The sequence below is a fragment of the Sapajus apella genome, unplaced genomic scaffold, assembly GCF_009761245.1.
Source record: "Sapajus apella isolate SASKATOON/1434 unplaced genomic scaffold, GSC_monkey_1.0 scaffold8, whole genome shotgun sequence".
Lineage (NCBI taxonomy): Eukaryota > Metazoa > Chordata > Mammalia > Primates > Cebidae > Sapajus > Sapajus apella.
The window spans coordinates 40,566,880-40,573,010 of NW_022436948.1; the positions used below are offsets into that span (position 1 = coordinate 40,566,880).

The 6,131-nt window shown below is 39.8% G+C and overlaps 1 pseudogene; it reads left to right on the forward strand.

The window, feature by feature from the left end:
* The first annotated feature begins 2,033 nt into the window (after positions 1 to 2,033).
* LOC116550645 lies at positions 2,034 to 5,060 on the forward strand (annotated as a pseudogene).
* Positions 5,061 to 6,131: the final 1,071 nt, after the last annotated feature.

Genomic DNA, 6,131 nt, shown 5'->3' on the forward strand with positions numbered 1-6,131 from the left:
TTTTAAAGTTAATTTACAACTGCAATATGAAAATAGTGTCACTACCATGTATGCAAGGAAAAGATGTGAGAAATTAAAAAAATTCTCAATGGGAACCTTATTCTTTAGTAAGTTAATCAACAGCAACCAAGTACATTTTTATTATACAATTAGAAATTACACTATTATCATATAAACTTTGTTGAGTCTGAAAAACCCTTACTTGAGATTCTTCGTTCCTGACCTCAGAAGTATGACAGTCTATTTGCTGCCTATCATTGTAAGTTTTAAACAATAATAAATGACTTGTATTTTTTTTGGTCATGTCTCTTTTCCATTTCTTTCACAATATTATTTCTTAATGAATTATGTTCTTATTTTAAGGCTTTAAATTTTAAGCATTTATAAGTGACTGAATCAGCTTTTAAATCAATGCCCCAAATTTAAAACAATAGCAATTTCAGCATTTTGATGAAATGTTGACTGTCAACCCTCTGAGAAAGCAGAGGTAAATCCTACTTGCTATGAACAGAACAAATTGAATTTAGACTCTTCTAAATGTATCTATGTGTTCTTATAGCAAAGTTAGGAAGTTCTAAAGAAATTTTAGTAACAATTAGTGTAATTCTGGATTATAACTAACATACTAGGAATTCTAATTTTTAGAATGGTTTACGATTTAAGAGATCAGATATTTTATTTATTTATTTGTTTATTGTTGAGATAGATTCTTGCTCTCTTGCCCAGGCTGGGGTATAGCACACAATCACGGCTCACTGCAGCCTCAACCTCCTGAGTTCAAGTGTTCCCAGGACCTCAGCCCCTCAAGTAGCTGGGACCACAGGCATGTGCTAATACATTTTTAAAAGTCTTATTGAGTTGGGAATATCAAAGAAGCTAAAAACATATGTGTCTGTGGAATTATTTTAAAAAAATAAGCAGCAAAGTCGGAATTTGAGAAGTTATTAAATAAATAAAATATCATTTTATTGTTAAAATGAAAGAAATGTTCTTATTTACCAAAACTAACATTATTGCAAGTTTCTTTCATAATATAGTAAACTGTTAGAGTTAGAGGTGATTTTAGAGTTTACTTCAATATAAATTAAGTACAATAAATGTTTAGGAATAGTCAATATTGGGATACAAAATTCAAAAATATTTTTCATCATTAACTGTGTCAGGGACTATGAAAGTATAGGATAAATGTATGACACCATTTTATTGTGATCATTATCATACAACAAACAGCAAGAGAAATAAACATTCTGTGACCGCTGTCTTCTCTCACACCACTGGCAGTCATAACTAACTTAAAATTACATATGTATGCTAAAATATGGGTGTGGTTTAACTATTGGAATACATTCCTTAAAACTGTCACTTTCACTTGATCTGAACTGACTAATAGGTGAAACTTGCCATTCTGTATCCATAGTACAGCATATGTATCATGGCTTATGATCTCGTCTGGCTAAGAATTATATTCTTTTTTGTTGGAAGGATTTGAACAGTGTATTGTAAAGTATTTTCTCTGGGATTGTCCAATGCACTGTTGATAAACATTTCAGCTTTCTCCTTAAACTGGTCCATGTCTTTTGAATAAATATAATAATACACCTTTTGTAATTATAGGGAGTATGTGGTGTAACATACCTAACGACTTACAGGAAGCCTAATAAATTATCACCAATTATAAAATTCTGAGGATAAGAAGTAGCAAGTTTAGAAAATAACACCAAATAACATTATTTTAAAAAATTAAGGATTTAGGAGCATATTTAGATATACCTTTGGCACCCAATATAGCAGCCTACCTATGATAATAAAGGTATATTTTTTCCCTATTATTACTGATGTAATGTAAAAGTCTCCTCTAAAGATCAATATAATGTTTGAAAAAAAGAATCCAGAATAAAAGCATGCATATATTTAGGGTAATATTCTTTGCTTTCCATAACTTGGAGCATAAAAGCCTTTTAGTAACGGATGTAAAATTCTTAAAATAGACTGCATTATCTTCAACCATATTATCTATTCCCATATGTCGTACAATGACACAGTTTGCACCAGAATACCAGGAAATGTACAAAAGGAGTCAGTATGTGGTATTGTTTCTTCATGTCTTTTGGGAGAGATGCCAAATTTGACTCTGCTCTTTAATATAACATAATAAAAGAGAGAAAGATATATTTCAGTTTTTAAAAGCATCATAAGTTAGGGTATACTGTGTTAAGTTGTCTCTGATTTCAAACACCATATAAAAAAGTGAAAGCTCAGGTGTTACATTCCTACTAATATTCATTCGTCATTAAGCAGTTTTTCTAGATCTTAATTGTTCTATATTATAGCAATGAAAACTAAAGCAAAACACATTTCTCGCTGTGGTAGGCAGCCTCTAAAATAGTCCCCAATGATCTCTGCCTTTTGGTGTTCACATTCTTGAATAATACCCTCCCCCGAGTGTTTGCTGACTCTAATGATTCACTTCTGATGAGTATAATACAGCAAAAAGAGTGCAATGCCATTCCAAGATTAGATTATGAAAAGACTTCCTTGCTCAAGTTTTCTCTTGCTCTCTTTCTCTCGAGGAGTCCTCACTCTGGAGAAAACAACTTATCTGCCATGTTGTGAGTTGCCTATGGAGAGACGCATGCGTCAAGGAACTGATACCTCTGATCAACATCCAGTGAGAACCCAGTGCATGCTGATGGCTAGCTAAGGGAACTTGGAAGTGTATCTTCTGAGCCTTCCCAGCTAGACATACGAGCGAGCTTGGGTTGAGTACTGTCTCTGCTAATACCTTGATGGCAAGATACCCTGAGTCAATGACATCCAGCTAAGCTGAAACCTGACTTGACCCACAGAAACTGAGATAATCAATGTTTACTGTTTTAAGCTGCCACATTTTGAGGGTAATTTGATTCATAGCCATAAATGATGAATACACTTGCCCTCATTGTTTATATTTAACTATTTACACTAGACCTAAGGAGGACACGTTTTGGAGCACAGTGGATACAAGAAGAAATGTGAACAGTATGGCCGTTCCTCAAAATATTAAACATGGAATTAAACATGGAATTAAAATATGACATAAGAATTCCACTTCTAGGTATATATACCTAAAATATATATATCCATATATTCCATTTCTGGGTATATATTCCACTTCTGGGTATATGGACCTAAAAGAATAAAAAATCAGGAACTCAGAGGCTGAGTGATGAGGCCCAGCTCCCTGAAAGAACAGTAACCTACCCCTGTGGGTCATCATCACGCCCTCCGACCTGGCCAGGAAGATGCAGCCAAAAAGAAGGAGGCTGCCCAAGCTGGACAGTGGTGCAGAAAAGGGCATGAAGAAAAAGGAGATACCGTCACAGAACCACAGGTGGCAGAGGAGAAAATGAGGCACACGGCAGAGAGACCACAGAAGTGGATTTGCTTACCAGGGACTTTGAGATGAGAAAAGCTGCAGCTTGAGCTGTCACTGGTGTCCTGGCCTCTCTCCCCAAAGTACTGATGTTCACATTGTCAACCTCTCATTCACCTTTCACGGTCAAGAGCTGCTCAGTGACACCAAACTAGAATTAAACTGAGGCTGTCGTTATGGTCTCATTGGCTTAAATGGAATTGGAAAGTCCATGCTGCTCTCTGCTATTGGGAAACATGAAGTGTCCATCCCTGAGCACATGGACATTTACCATCTGAGCTGAGAGATGCCTCCTAGTGACAAGACACCCTTGCAGTGTGTGAGGGACTCTGACACAGAGCAGGCCATGCTAGAGAGGAAAACAGAGTGGCTGGTTCGTGAGGATGCACTGTGAGAAGCTCATGGAACTCTATGAGCATCTGGAGGAGCTGGATGCCGATGAGACAGAGATGAGGGCTTCAAGAGTCTTGCACAAACTGGGTTTCACACCTGCCATGCAGCCCAAGAAGCTAAAACACTTCAGTGGGGGCTGGAGGATGAGGGTTGCCCTGGCCAGAGCCCTCTTTATTTGGCCCTTCATGCTGCTCCTTGATGAGCTCACTTCTAAAAACTTTTAAGTGCATCTTGGTCCTCGTCTCCCATTCACAGGATTTTCTGAATGGTGTCTGTCCAAACATAATTCACATGCACAGAAATTGAAGTATTATATGAGTAATTATGATCAGTATGTGAAGAGGTGGCTAGAATTGGTGGAGAACCAGATGAAGGTTTCTCTGGGAGCAAGACCAGACTGGACACATGAAGAACTACATTGAGACGTTTGCTCATCACAGTGACAAGATGCCCTGGCAGGCCCAGAGCAAGGAGAAGATGCTACAGAAAATGATGGCATCAGGACTGACAGAGAGGGTTGCGAGCGACAACCTCATTTGTCATTTTATTTCCCACCATGTGGCAAGATCTCTCTACCCTTCATCATAGTGCAAAATGTGAGCTTTAAGTATACAAAAGATGGGCCTTGCATCTACAATAATCTAGAATTTGGAATTGACCTTGACACACAAGTGGCTCTGGTAGGGCCCGAAGGAGCAGGAAAGTCAACTCTTCTGAAGTTGCTAACTGGAAAGCTACTACCCACAGATGGCAGGATCTGAAAACACTCGCATGTCAAGATAGGGCATTACCGTCAGCATCTACAAGAGCAGCTAGACTTAGATCTCTCACCTTTGGAGCACATGAAGTGCTATCCAGAGATCAAGGAGAAGGAAGGATGAGGAAGATCACTGGGCGATATGGTCTCATTGGGAAACAACAGGTGAGCCCAATCCAGAACTTGTCAGACGAGCAGAAGTGCTGAGTGTGTCTGGCCTGGCTGGCCTGGAAGAGCCCCACATGCTCTTCCTGGATGAGCCACCAATCATCTGGATATTAAGACTATCGATGCCCTGGCAGATGGCATCAATGAGTTTGAGAATGGTATGATGCTGGTCAGCCATAACTCATACAGCAGGTTGCACAGGAAATTTTGGTCTGTAAGAAGCAGACAATCACCAAGTGGCTTGGAGAAATCCTGGCTTACAAGGAGCACCTCAAGTTCAAGCTGGTGGATGAGGAGCCCCAACTCACCAAGAGAACCCACAACATGTGAGCCCTCTGCCTGGGCCTGGGTCAGGAGCTCCATCTGGGAACTAACAGCTGCCACCCTGGCCAGCTGCTCAGGAGAGGACCCTGGGGCTGCACTCCTGCATTGCTGCAATACCTAGCCTCTCTGCTGACCATCAGCTTGCCTTAGATGCACCCTCTTTCTACAGCTGGACGGTACATGTACATTTCCTGTCCTCCTTCCAGTTACATCTGTCCATGTCTGGACTTGGCTGGCTGTTCCCTGCAGCCCCTTGCAGATTACCTTACTCTGAATGTGATACAGTCAAAGGCAACCGTGAGTAAGCCAAAGGGCCCAAACCCTGGATTTGACCCACGGAGGAGCTTACCATCCTCGTGTACTGGGTTTTGGTGATGTTGGAGGAATACCCCCCAGCCCACCGCCCCTATTCCTTTTTTTATTCTGGTTTGGAGCTCGGGACCAGGATCTTCATCCCGGTCAGTTTTTAAATAATTATTGAACAGCGTAGCTTTTAGACCTGCATGACATCTACAAAGTGCCCAATAAAGAAAGAGGAAGCCATGGTCCCTCAAAAAAAGTGAGTCCAAAGGAAAAACTGTGAGTATAAATATACTGGTTAAAGGGACTCAAACAGTTATATTTATGGCAGCATCATTCACAGTAGCTAAAAGGTGGAAACAACCCAAGTATCCATAGATGGATAAACAGATAAAGAAAATGTGGTTTGTGTATGCAATAAAATATTAGTCAACCTTAAGAAGAAGGGAATTCTGACCGTATGTTACAACATGGATGAAACTTGATAACATTCTGCTAAGTGAATTAATCATACAAATGCTGTATGATTTCCCTTACATGAGGTCCCTAGAGTAGTGAACTTAATAGAATCAGAAAGTCAAATGGTATTTGCTGTGGGTTTGGAGAAGTGGGTAATGGGGAAGTATTGTTTCACAGGTGTGGGGCGTCAGTTGGGAGGATAAAAAGAATTCTGGAGGTAGTGGTGGTTGCACCATGTGAATGTACTTAATGTCACTGAACTGTACACTTACACATGGTTAAAATGTATATAAGTGGGCTGGGCGCGGTGGCTCACAC